Here is a 12,197-nt window from a genome sequence, read left to right as displayed (position 1 = left end):
GACTAATCAACCAAACTTTTTGGGTTGGTTTCTCTTTTATAGTCTGCAGGCATTAAATGAAAGAAGTCAGTGTTCCAGCAGAGGGAGACAACGTTTCAGAAAAGGCATTGTAGCAAACCAAAAAAGAAATTTTAAGCGCAGCAGAGTAACCAGCTCACATACCTGTTAGCTCAGGTGAGTTTAAAAGGCTGCTGTTGATAACAAGGGCATTTGCTAAATAGATGGTGTGTGTGCAACAATATACTGAAAGGTCAATTATATTGTGCAGCTTATCTCACCACCTGTAGTTATTTAGGTGAAAGCTCCAAAATGCTTGCCTAATATGTCTGTTTATCCAAAAGGAAGTATAGAGGGAGAGCTAGATAGATAGCATTGCATTACATTACATTACATGGCAATGCAATGCACAGTTGCTGAAGTTGAACCAAAATGAGCTTGTCATCTGGCTTCTGCAACTTTTAACATGAAAAATCCAATGAGGAGAAGAAAAGCAAAGCCAAAGAGTCCATCCCAAAATCCGACAAACAAGCAAAATGAACAAAAAGCATTGAATTCAATTCTTTCTGATTTTAGAAACTGCATTAAAGAAGGGGTGCACCGGTCCTGGAGATACTGCAATACCAGGTCAATGCGTGGAGTGGACAGAGCAAGCTCTTTTTCCATCTCCCTGTTCTAAAAATCCATTTAATATATGGTCCCCAGATAGGGGACGTATCAGATATTAAACTGATAAGAACAGATACTACACTTGATCTTAGCCAAAAGGCCGAGAAGCGATAACCAGAATTGGTTTCCGACTACGGTGCCACCCAAGGATTCTGAAAAGTCCATTTGTGGAGATGGCCACCTGGACTCCCGTTAAGAAGACATGCTGTCAACCTCTAGATCCCTCACATGCCTGCACTTTTCGGCTTGCTGCTGCTGCAATCCACGCGTTTTAGATCTGCATAACTCCACCTCTTTTAGCACAGTACCCTCAACCCCCGGCTGTTCCCACCCGCCTCAACACCGTTGGAAGGGAGGAGAACCAATTAAGGCGGGGGGGGGGGGTGGAACGAGCAGCTGTCTACCCTTAGCAGGAGGGTTGCTGATTAATTACCTCTCCTGCTGCTGCTGCTGCTGGCTGTCCAGCAGCAGACTGAAGGTGGCTGCTGCTGTGCGCAGGTATATAAAGGCTCAGAGCTTATTATGACACGCGCAGCCAGCGTTCCATTGCCACATTCCGTCTACTGCAGGCGGGATACCTGGATGGCTGAATGTCACTGAGAAGCTCACAGAGACCGCCATAAGCAACAGTTTAAAAGAATGCCACAGACTAATCAACCAAACTTTTTGGGTTGGTTTCTCTTTTATAGTCTGCAGGCATTAAATGAAAGAAGTCAGTGTTCCAGCAGAGGGAGACAACGTTTCAGAAAAGGCATTGTAGCAAACCAAAAAAGAAATTTTAAGCGCAGCAGAGTAACCAGCTCACATACCTGTTAGCTCAGGTGAGTTTAAAAGGCTGCTGTTGATAACAAGGGCATTTGCTAAATAGATGGTGTGTGTGCAACAATATACTGAAAGGTCAATTATATTGTGCAGCTTATCTCACCACCTGTAGTTATTTAGGTGAAAGCTCCAAAATGCTTGCCTAATATGTCTGTTTATCCAAAAGGAAGTATAGAGGGAGAGCTAGATAGATAGCATTGCATTACATTACATTACATGGCAATGCAATGCACAGTTGCTGAAGTTGAACCAAAATGAGCTTGTCATCTGGCTTCTGCAACTTTTATCATGAAAAATCCAATGAGGAGAAGAAAAGCAAAGCCAAAGAGTCCATCCCAAAATCCGACAAACAAGCAAAATGAACAAAAAGCATTGAATTCAATTCTTTCTGATTTTAGAAACTGCATTAAAGAAGGGGTGCACCGGTCCTGGAGATACTGCAATACCAGGTCAATGCGTGGAGTGGACAGAGCAAGCTCTTTTTCCATCTCCCTGTTCTAAAAATCCATTTAATATATGGTCCCCAGATAGGGGACGTATCAGATATTAAACTGATAAGAACAGATACTACACTTGATCTTAGCCAAAAGGCCGAGAAGCGATAACCAGAATTGGTTTCCGACTACGGTGCCACCCAAGGATTCTGAAAAGTCCATTTGTGGAGATGGCCACCTGGACTCCCGTTAAGAAGACATGCTGTCAACCTCTAGATCCCTCACATGCCTGCACTTTTCGGCTTGCTGCTGCTGCAATCCACGCGTTTTAGATCTGCATAACTCCACCTCTTTTAGCACAGTACCCTCAACCCCCGGCTGTTCCCACCCGCCTCAACACCGTTGGAAGGGAGGAGAACCAATTAAGGCGGGGGGGGGGTGGAACGAGCAGCTGTCTACCCTTAGCAGGAGGGTTGCTGATTAATTACCTCTCCTGCTGCTGCTGCTGCTGGCTGTCCAGCAGCAGACTGAAGGTGGCTGCTGCTGTGCGCAGGTATATAAAGGCTCAGAGCCTATTATGACACGCGCAGCCAGCGTTCCATTGCCACATTCCGTCTACTGCAGGCGGGATACCTGGATGGCTGAATGTCACTGAGAAGCTCACAGAGACCGCCATAAGCAACAGTTTAAAAGAATGCCACAGACTAATCAACCAAACTTTTTGGGTTGGTTTCTCTTTTATAGTCTGCAGGCATTAAATGAAAGAAGTCAGTGTTCCAGCAGAGGGAGACAACGTTTCAGAAAAGGCATTGTAGCAAACCAAAAAAGAAATTTTAAGCGCAGCAGAGTAACCAGCTCACATACCTGTTAGCTCAGGTGAGTTTAAAAGGCTGCTGTTGATAACAAGGGCATTTGCTAAATAGATGGTGTGTGTGCAACAATATACTGAAAGGTCAATTATATTGTGCAGCTTATCTCACCACCTGTAGTTATTTAGGTGAAAGCTCCAAAATGCTTGCCTAATATGTCTGTTTATCCAAAAGGAAGTATAGAGGGAGAGCTAGATAGATAGCATTGCATTACATTACATTACATGGCAATGCAATGCACAGTTGCTGAAGTTGAACCAAAATGAGCTTGTCATCTGGCTTCTGCAACTTTTAACATGAAAAATCCAATGAGGAGAAGAAAAGCAAAGCCAAAGAGTCCATCCCAAAATCCGACAAACAAGCAAAATGAACAAAAAGCATTGAATTCAATTCTTTCTGATTTTAGAAACTGCATTAAAGAAGGGGTGCACCGGTCCTGGAGATACTGCAATACCAGGTCAATGCGTGGAGTGGACAGAGCAAGCTCTTTTTCCATCTCCCTGTTCTAAAAATCCATTTAATATATGGTCCCCAGATAGGGGACGTATCAGATATTAAACTGATAAGAACAGATACTACACTTGATCTTAGCCAAAAGGCCGAGAAGCGATAACCAGAATTGGTTTCCGACTACGGTGCCACCCAAGGATTCTGAAAAGTCCATTTGTGGAGATGGCCACCTGGACTCCCGTTAAGAAGACATGCTGTCAACCTCTAGATCCCTCACATGCCTGCACTTTTCGGCTTGCTGCTGCTGCAATCCACGCGTTTTAGATCTGCATAACTCCACCTCTTTTAGCACAGTACCCTCAACCCCCGGCTGTTCCCACCCGCCTCAACACCGTTGGAAGGGAGGAGAACCAATTAAGGCGGGGGGGGGTGGAACGAGCAGCTGTCTACCCTTAGCAGGAGGGTTGCTGATTAATTACCTCTCCTGCTGCTGCTGCTGCTGGCTGTCCAGCAGCAGACTGAAGGTGGCTGCTGCTGTGCGCAGGTATATAAAGGCTCAGAGCCTATTATGACACGCGCAGCCAGCGTTCCATTGCCACATTCCGTCTACTGCAGGCGGGATACCTGGATGGCTGAATGTCACTGAGAAGCTCACAGAGACCACCATAAGCAACAGTTTAAAAGAATGTCACAGACTAATCAACCAAACTTTTTGGGTTGGTTTCTCTTTTATAGTCTGCAGGCATTAAATGAAAGAAGTCAGTGTTCCAGCAGAGGGAGACAACGTTTCAGAAAAGGCATTGTAGCAAACCAAAAAAGAAATTTTAAGCGCAGCAGAGTAACCAGCTCACATACCTGTTAGCTCAGGTGAGTTTAAAAGGCTGCTGTTGATAACAAGGGCATTTGCTAAATAGATGGTGTGTGTGCAACAATATACTGAAAGTTCAATTATATTGTGCAGCTTATCTCACCACCTGTAGTTATTTAGGTGAAAGCTCCAAAATGCTTGCCTAATATGTCTGTTTATCCAAAAGGAAGTATAGAGGGAGAGCTAGATAGATAGCATTGCATTACATTACATTACATGGCAATGCAATGCACAGTTGCTGAAGTTGAACCAAAATGAGCTTGTCATCTGGCTTCTGCAACTTTTAACATGAAAAATCCAATGAGGAGAAGAAAAGCAAAGCCAAAGAGTCCATCCCAAAATCCGACAAACAAGCAAAATGAACAAAAAGCATTGAATTCAATTCTTTCTGATTTTAGAAACTGCATTAAAGAAGGGGTGCACCGGTCCTGGAGATACTGCAATACCAGGTCAATGCGTGGAGTGGACAGAGCAAGCTCTTTTTCCATCTCCCTGTTCTAAAAATCCATTTAATATATGGTCCCCAGATAGGGGACGTATCAGATATTAAACTGATAAGAACAGATACTACACTTGATCTTAGCCAAAAGGCCGAGAAGCGATAACCAGAATTGGTTTCCGACTACGGTGCCACCCAAGGATTCTGAAAAGTCCATTTGTGGAGATGGCCACCTGGACTCCCGTTAAGAAGACATGCTGTCAACCTCTAGATCCCTCACATGCCTGCACTTTTCGGCTTGCTGCTGCTGCAATCCACGCGTTTTAGATCTGCATAACTCCACCTCTTTTAGCACAGTACCCTCAACCCCCGGCTGTTCCCACCCGCCTCAACACCGTTGGAAGGGAGGAGAACCAATTAAGGCGGGGGGGGGGTGGAACGAGCAGCTGTCTACCCTTAGCAGGAGGGTTGCTGATTAATTACCTCTCCTGCTGCTGCTGCTGCTGGCTGTCCAGCAGCAGACTGAAGGTGGCTGCTGCTGTGCGCAGGTATATAAAGGCTCAGAGCCTATTATGACACGCGCAGCCAGCGTTCCATTGCCACATTCCGTCTACTGCAGGCGGGATACCTGGATGGCTGAATGTCACTGAGAAGCTCACAGAGACCGCCATAAGCAACAGTTTAAAAGAATGCCACAGACTAATCAACCAAACTTTTTGGGTTGGTTTCTCTTTTATAGTCTGCAGGCATTAAATGAAAGAAGTCAGTGTTCCAGCAGAGGGAGACAACGTTTCAGAAAAGGCATTGTAGCAAACCAAAAAAGAAATTTTAAGCGCAGCAGAGTAACCAGCTCACATACCTGTTAGCTCAGGTGAGTTTAAAAGGCTGCTGTTGATAACAAGGGCATTTGCTAAATAGATGGTGTGTGTGCAACAATATACTGAAAGGTCAATTATATTGTGCAGCTTATCTCACCACCTGTAGTTATTTAGGTGAAAGCTCCAAAATGCTTGCCTAATATGTCTGTTTATCCAAAAGGAAGTATAGAGGGAGAGCTAGATAGATAGCATTGCATTACATTACATTACATGGCAATGCAATGCACAGTTGCTGAAGTTGAACCAAAATGAGCTTGTCATCTGGCTTCTGCAACTTTTAACATGAAAAATCCAATGAGGAGAAGAAAAGCAAAGCCAAAGAGTCCATCCCAAAATCCGACAAACAAGCAAAATGAACAAAAAGCATTGAATTCAATTCTTTCTGATTTTAGAAACTGCATTAAAGAAGGGGTGCACCGGTCCTGGAGATACTGCAATACCAGGTCAATGCGTGGAGTGGACAGAGCAAGCTCTTTTTCCATCTCCCTGTTCTAAAAATCCATTTAATATATGGTCCCCAGATAGGGGACGTATCAGATATTAAACTGATAAGAACAGATACTACACTTGATCTTAGCCAAAAGGCCGAGAAGCGATAACCAGAATTGGTTTCCGACTACGGTGCCACCCAAGGATTCTGAAAAGTCCATTTGTGGAGATGGCCACCTGGACTCCCGTTAAGAAGACATGCTGTCAACCTCTAGATCCTTCACATGCCTGCACTTTTCGGCTTGCTGCTGCTGCAATCCACGCGTTTTAGGTCTGCATAACTCCACCTCTTTTAGCACAGTACCCTCAACCCCCGGCTGTTCCCACCCGCCTCAACACCGTTGGAAGGGAGGAGAACCAATTAAGGCGGGGGGGGGGGTGGAACGAGCAGCTGTCTACCCTTAGCAGGAGGGTTGCTGATTAATTACCTCTCCTGCTGCTGCTGCTGCTGGCTGTCCAGCAGCAGACTGAAGGTGGCTGCTGCTGTGCGCAGGTATATAAAGGCTCAGAGCCTATTATGACACGCGCAGCCAGCGTTCCATTGCCACATTCCGTCTACTGCAGGCGGGATACCTGGATGGCTGAATGTCACTGAGAAGCTCACAGAGACCGCCATAAGCAACAGTTTAAAAGAATGCCACAGACTAATCAACCAAACTTTTTGGGTTGGTTTCTCTTTTGTAGTCTGCAGGCATTAAATGAAAGAAGTCAGTGTTCCAGCAGAGGGAGACAACGTTTCAGAAAAGGCATTGTAGCAAACCAAAAAAGAAATTTTAAGCGCAGCAGAGTAACCAGCTCACATACCTGTTAGCTCAGGTGAGTTTAAAAGGCTGCTGTTGATAACAAGGGCATTTGCTAAATAGATGGTGTGTGTGCAACAATATACTGAAAGGTCAATTATATTGTGCAGCTTATCTCACCACCTGTAGTTATTTAGGTGAAAGCTCCAAAATGCTTGCCTAATATGTATGTTTATCCAAAAGGAAGTATAGAGGGAGAGCTAGATAGATAGCATTGCATTACATTACATTACATGGCAATGCAATGCACAGTTGCTGAAGTTGAACCAAAATGAGCTTGTCATCTGGCTTCTGCAACTTTTAACATGAAAAATCCAATGAGGAGAAGAAAAGCAAAGCCAAAGAGTCCATCCCAAAATCCGACAAACAAGCAAAATGAACAAAAAGCATTGAATTCAATTCTTTCTGATTTTAGAAACTGCATTAAAGAAGGGGTGCACCGGTCCTGGAGATACTGCAATACCAGGTCAATGCGTGGAGTGGACAGAGCAAGCTCTTTTTCCATCTCCCTGTTCTAAAAATCCATTTAATATATGGTCCCCAGATAGGGGACGTATCAGATATTAAACTGATAAGAACAGATACTACACTTGATCTTAGCCAAAAGGCCGAGAAGCGATAACCAGAATTGGTTTCCGACTACGGTGCCACCCAAGGATTCTGAAAAGTCCATTTGTGGAGATGGCCACCTGGACTCCCGTTAAGAAGACATGCTGTCAACCTCTAGATCCCTCACATGCCTGCACTTTTCGGCTTGCTGCTGCTGCAATCCACGCGTTTTAGATCTGATTAACTCCACCTCTTTTAGCACAGTACCCTCAACCCCCGGCTGTTCCCACCCGCCTCAACACCGTTGGAAGGGAGGAGAGCCAATTAAGGCGGGGGGGGGGGGGGTGGAACGAGCAGCTGTCTACCCTTAGCAGGAGGGTTGCTGATTAATTACCTCTCCTGCTGCTGCTGCTGCTGGCTGTCCAGCAGCAGACTGAAGGTGGCTGCTGCTGTGCGCAGGTATATAAAGGCTCAGAGCCTATTATGACACGCGCAGCCAGCGTTCCATTGCCACATTCCGTCTACTGCAGGCGGGATACCTGGATGGCTGAATGTCACTGAGAAGCTCACAGAGACCGCCATAAGCAACAGTTTAAAAGAATGCCACAGACTAATCAACCAAACTTTTTGGGTTGGTTTCTCTTTTATAGTCTGCAGGCATTAAATGAAAGAAGTCAGTGTTCCAGCAGAGGGAGACAACGTTTCAGAAAAGGCATTGTAGCAAACCAAAAAAGAAATTTTAAGCGCAGCAGAGTAACCAGCTCACATACCTGTTAGCTCAGGTGAGTTTAAAAGGCTGCTGTTGATAACAAGGGCATTTGCTAAATAGATGGTGTGTGTGCAACAATATACTGAAAGGTCAATTATATTGTGCAGCTTATCTCACCACCTGTAGTTATTTAGGTGAAAGCTCCAAAATGCTTGCCTAATATGTCTGTTTATCCAAAAGGAAGTATAGAGGGAGAGCTAGATAGATAGCATTGCATTACATTACATTACATGGCAATGCAATGCACAGTTGCTGAAGTTGAACCAAAATGAGCTTGTCATCTGGCTTCTGCAACTTTTAACATGAAAAATCCAATGAGGAGAAGAAAAGCAAAGCCAAAGAGTCCATCCCAAAATCCGACAAACAAGCAAAATGAACAAAAAGCATTGAATTCAATTCTTTCTGATTTTAGAAACTGCATTAAAGAAGGGGTGCACCGGTCCTGGAGATACTGCAATACCAGGTCAATGCGTGGAGTGGACAGAGCAAGCTCTTTTTCCATCTCCCTGTTCTAAAAATCCATTTAATATATGGTCCCCAGATAGGGGACGTATCAGATATTAAACTGATAAGAACAGATACTACACTTGATCTTAGCCAAAAGGCCGAGAAGCGATAACCAGAATTGGTTTCCGACTACGGTGCCACCCAAGGATTCTGAAAAGTCCATTTGTGGAGATGGCCACCTGGACTCCCGTTAAGAAGACATGCTGTCAACCTCTAGATCCCTCACATGCCTGCACTTTTCGGCTTGCTGCTGCTGCAATCCACGCGTTTTAGATCTGCATAACTCCACCTCTTTTAGCACAGTACCCTCAACCCCCGGCTGTTCCCACCCGCCTCAACACCGTTGGAAGGGAGGAGAACCAATTAAGGCGGGGGGGGGGGTGGAACGAGCAGCTGTCTACCCTTAGCAGGAGGGTTGCTGATTAATTACCTCTCCTGCTGCTGCTGCTGCTGGCTGTCCAGCAGCAGACTGAAGGTGGCTGCTGCTGTGTGCAGGTATATAAAGGCTCAGAGCCTATTATGACACGCGCAGCCAGCGTTCCATTGCCACATTCCGTCTACTGCAGGCGGGATACCTGGATGGCTGAATGTCACTGAGAAGCTCACAGAGACCGCCATAAGCAACAGTTTAAAAGAATGCCACAGACTAATCAACCAAACTTTTTGGGTTGGTTTCTCTTTTATAGTCTGCAGGCATTAAATGAAAGAAGTCAGTGTTCCAGCAGAGGGAGACAACGTTTCAGAAAAGGCATTGTAGCAAACCAAAAAAGAAATTTTAAGCGCAGCAGAGTAACCAGCTCACATACCTGTTAGCTCAGGTGAGTTTAAAAGGCTGCTGTTGATAACAAGGGCATTTGCTAAATAGATGGTGTGTGTGCAACAATATACTGAAAGGTCAATTATATTGTGCAGCTTATCTCACCACCTGTAGTTATTTAGGTGAAAGCTCCAAAATGCTTGCCTAATATGTCTGTTTATCCAAAAGGAAGTATAGAGGGAGAGCTAGATAGATAGCATTGCATTACATTACATTACATGGCAATGCAATGCACAGTTGCTGAAGTTGAACCAAAATGAGCTTGTCATCTGGCTTCTGCAACTTTTAACATGAAAAATCCAATGAGGAGAAGAAAAGCAAAGCCAAAGAGTCCATCCCAAAATCCGACAAACAAGCAAAATGAACAAAAAGCATTGAATTCAATTCTTTCTGATTTTAGAAACTGCATTAAAGAAGGGGTGCACCGGTCCTGGAGATACTGCAATACCAGGTCAATGCGTGGAGTGGACAGAGCAAGCTCTTTTTCCATCTCCCTGTTCTAAAAATCCATTTAATATATGGTCCCCAGATAGGGGACGTATCAGATATTAAACTGATAAGAACAGATACTACACTTGATCTTAGCCAAAAGGCCGAGAAGCGATAACCAGAATTGGTTTCCGACTACGGTGCCACCCAAGGATTCTGAAAAGTCCATTTGTGGAGATGGCCACCTGGACTCCCGTTAAGAAGACATGCTGTCAAACTCTAGATCCCTCACATGCCTGCACTTTTCGGCTTGCTGCTGCTGCAATCCACGCGTTGTAGATCTGCATAACTCCACCTCTTTTAGCACAGTACCCTCAACCCCCGGCTGTTCCCACCCGCCTCAACACCGTTGGAAGGGAGGAGAACCAATTAAGGCGGGGGGGGGGGTGGAACGAGCAGCTGTCTACCCTTAGCAGGAGGGTTGCTGATTAATTACCTCTCCTGCTGCTGCTGCTGCTGGCTGTCCAGCAGCAGACTGAAGGTGGCTGCTGCTGTGCGCAGGTATATAAAGGCTCAGAGCCTATTATGACACGCGCAGCCAGCGTTCCATTGCCACATTCCGTCTACTGCAGGCGGGATACCTGGATGGCTGAATGTCACTGAGAAGCTCACAGAGACCGCCATAAGCAACAGTTTAAAAGAATGCCACAGACTAATCAACCAAACTTTTTGGGTTGGTTTCTCTTTTATAGTCTGCAGGCATTAAATGAAAGAAGTCAGTGTTCCAGCAGAGGGAGACAACGTTTCAGAAAAGGCATTGTAGCAAACCAAAAAAGAAATTTTAAGCGCAGCAGAGTAACCAGCTCACATACCTGTTAGCTCAGGTGAGTTTAAAAGGCTGCTGTTGATAACAAGGGCATTTGCTAAATAGATGGTGTGTGTGCAACAATATACTGAAAGGTCAATTATATTGTGCAGCTTATCTCACCACCTGTAGTTATTTAGGTGAAAGCTCCAAAATGCTTGCCTAATATGTCTGTTTATCCAAAAGGAAGTATAGAGGGAGAGCTAGATAGATAGCATTGCATTACATTACATTACATGGCAATGCAATGCACAGTTGCTGAAGTTGAACCAAAATGAGCTTGTCATCTGGCTTCTGCAACTTTTAACATGAAAAATCCAATGAGGAGAAGAAAAGCAAAGCCAAAGAGTCCATCCCAAAATCCGACAAACAAGCAAAATGAACAAAAAGCATTGAATTCAATTCTTTCTGATTTTAGAAACTGCATTAAAGAAGGGGTGCACCGGTCCTGGAGATACTGCAATACCAGGTCAATGCGTGGAGTGGACAGAGCAAGCTCTTTTTCCATCTCCCTGTTCTAAAAATCCATTTAATATATGGTCCCCAGATAGGGGACGTATCAGATATTAAACTGATAAGAACAGATACTACACTTGATCTTAGCCAAAAGGCCGAGAAGCGATAACCAGAATTGGTTTCCGACTACGGTGCCACCCAAGGATTCTGAAAAGTCCATTTGTGGAGATGGCCACCTGGACTCCCGTTAAGAAGACATGCTGTCAACCTCTAGATCCCTCACATGCCTGCACTTTCGGCTTGCTGCTGCTGCAATCCACGCGTTTTAGATCTGCATAACTCCACCTCTTTTAGCACAGTACCCTCAACCCCCGGCTGTTCCCACCCGCCTCAACACCGTTGGAAGGGAGGAGAACCAATTAAGGCGGGGGGGGGGGTGGAACGAGCAGCTGTCTACCCTTAGCAGGAGGGTTGCTGATTAATTACCTCTCCTGCTGCTGCTGCTGCTGGCTGTCCAGCAGCAGACTGAAGGTGGCTGCTGCTGTGCGCAGGTATATAAAGGCTCAGAGCCTATTATGACACGCGCAGCCAGCGTTCCATTGCCACATTCCGTCTACTGCAGGCGGGATACCTGGATGGCTGAATGTCACTGAGAAGCTCACAGAGACCGCCATAAGCAACAGTTTAAAAGAATGCCACAGACTAATCAACCAAACTTTTTGGGTTGGTTTCTCTTTTATAGTCTGCAGGCATTAAATGAAAGAAGTCAGTGTTCCAGCAGAGGGAGACAACGTTTCAGAAAAGGCATTGTAGCAAACCAAAAAAGAAATTTTAAGCGCAGCAGAGTAACCAGCTCACATACCTGTTAGCTCAGGTGAGTTTAAAAGGCTGCTGTTGATAACAAGGGCATTTGCTAAATAGATGGTGTGTGTGCAACAATATACTGAAAGGTCAATTATATTGTGCAGCTTATCTCACCACCTGTAGTTATTTAGGTGAAAGCTCCAAAATGCTTGCCTAATATGTCTGTTTATCCAAAAGGAAGTATAGAGGGAGAGCTAGATAGATAGCATTGCATTACATTACATTA

General features: G+C 44.9%; 9 non-coding genes across 9 annotated transcripts; all 9 read right to left on the bottom strand.

Annotated features, from left to right (window-relative positions):
• Positions 1–587: 587 nt before the first annotated feature.
• Positions 588–778, bottom strand: LOC141200032 (U2 spliceosomal RNA). The gene has a single exon (XR_012271767.1). It is a non-coding gene; the product is annotated as a U2 spliceosomal RNA (small nuclear RNA).
• Positions 779–1,900: 1,122 nt separating this feature from the next.
• Positions 1,901–2,091, bottom strand: LOC141200031 (U2 spliceosomal RNA). Its single transcript, XR_012271766.1, has one exon. It is a non-coding gene; the product is annotated as a U2 spliceosomal RNA (small nuclear RNA).
• A 1,120-nt stretch (positions 2,092–3,211) lies between these two features.
• LOC141200030 (U2 spliceosomal RNA) lies at positions 3,212–3,402 on the bottom strand. The gene has a single exon (XR_012271765.1). It is a non-coding gene; the product is annotated as a U2 spliceosomal RNA (small nuclear RNA).
• Positions 3,403–4,521: 1,119 nt separating this feature from the next.
• On the bottom strand, positions 4,522–4,712 carry LOC141200029 (U2 spliceosomal RNA). Its single transcript, XR_012271764.1, has one exon. It is a non-coding gene; the product is annotated as a U2 spliceosomal RNA (small nuclear RNA).
• Positions 4,713–5,832: 1,120 nt separating this feature from the next.
• Positions 5,833–6,023, bottom strand: LOC141200027 (U2 spliceosomal RNA). The gene has a single exon (XR_012271762.1). It is a non-coding gene; the product is annotated as a U2 spliceosomal RNA (small nuclear RNA).
• A 1,121-nt stretch (positions 6,024–7,144) lies between these two features.
• On the bottom strand, positions 7,145–7,335 carry LOC141200026 (U2 spliceosomal RNA). The gene has a single exon (XR_012271761.1). It is a non-coding gene; the product is annotated as a U2 spliceosomal RNA (small nuclear RNA).
• A 1,124-nt stretch (positions 7,336–8,459) lies between these two features.
• On the bottom strand, positions 8,460–8,650 carry LOC141200025 (U2 spliceosomal RNA). The gene has a single exon (XR_012271760.1). It is a non-coding gene; the product is annotated as a U2 spliceosomal RNA (small nuclear RNA).
• Positions 8,651–9,771: 1,121 nt separating this feature from the next.
• On the bottom strand, positions 9,772–9,962 carry LOC141200024 (U2 spliceosomal RNA). Its single transcript, XR_012271759.1, has one exon. It is a non-coding gene; the product is annotated as a U2 spliceosomal RNA (small nuclear RNA).
• A 1,121-nt stretch (positions 9,963–11,083) lies between these two features.
• Positions 11,084–11,274, bottom strand: LOC141200023 (U2 spliceosomal RNA). Its single transcript, XR_012271758.1, has one exon. It is a non-coding gene; the product is annotated as a U2 spliceosomal RNA (small nuclear RNA).
• Between the last annotated feature and the right edge of the window lie 923 nt (positions 11,275–12,197).

The sequence above is a fragment of the Phyllobates terribilis genome, unplaced genomic scaffold (assembly GCF_046119375.1).
Source record: "Phyllobates terribilis strain yellow unplaced genomic scaffold, ASM4611937v1 Scaffold_108__1_contigs__length_5656254, whole genome shotgun sequence".
In the NCBI taxonomy this organism is placed as follows: domain Eukaryota; kingdom Metazoa; phylum Chordata; class Amphibia; order Anura; family Dendrobatidae; genus Phyllobates; species Phyllobates terribilis.
Note: the sequence above shows the minus strand (reverse complement) of the source record. Positions and strands in the feature narration are given on the sequence as shown.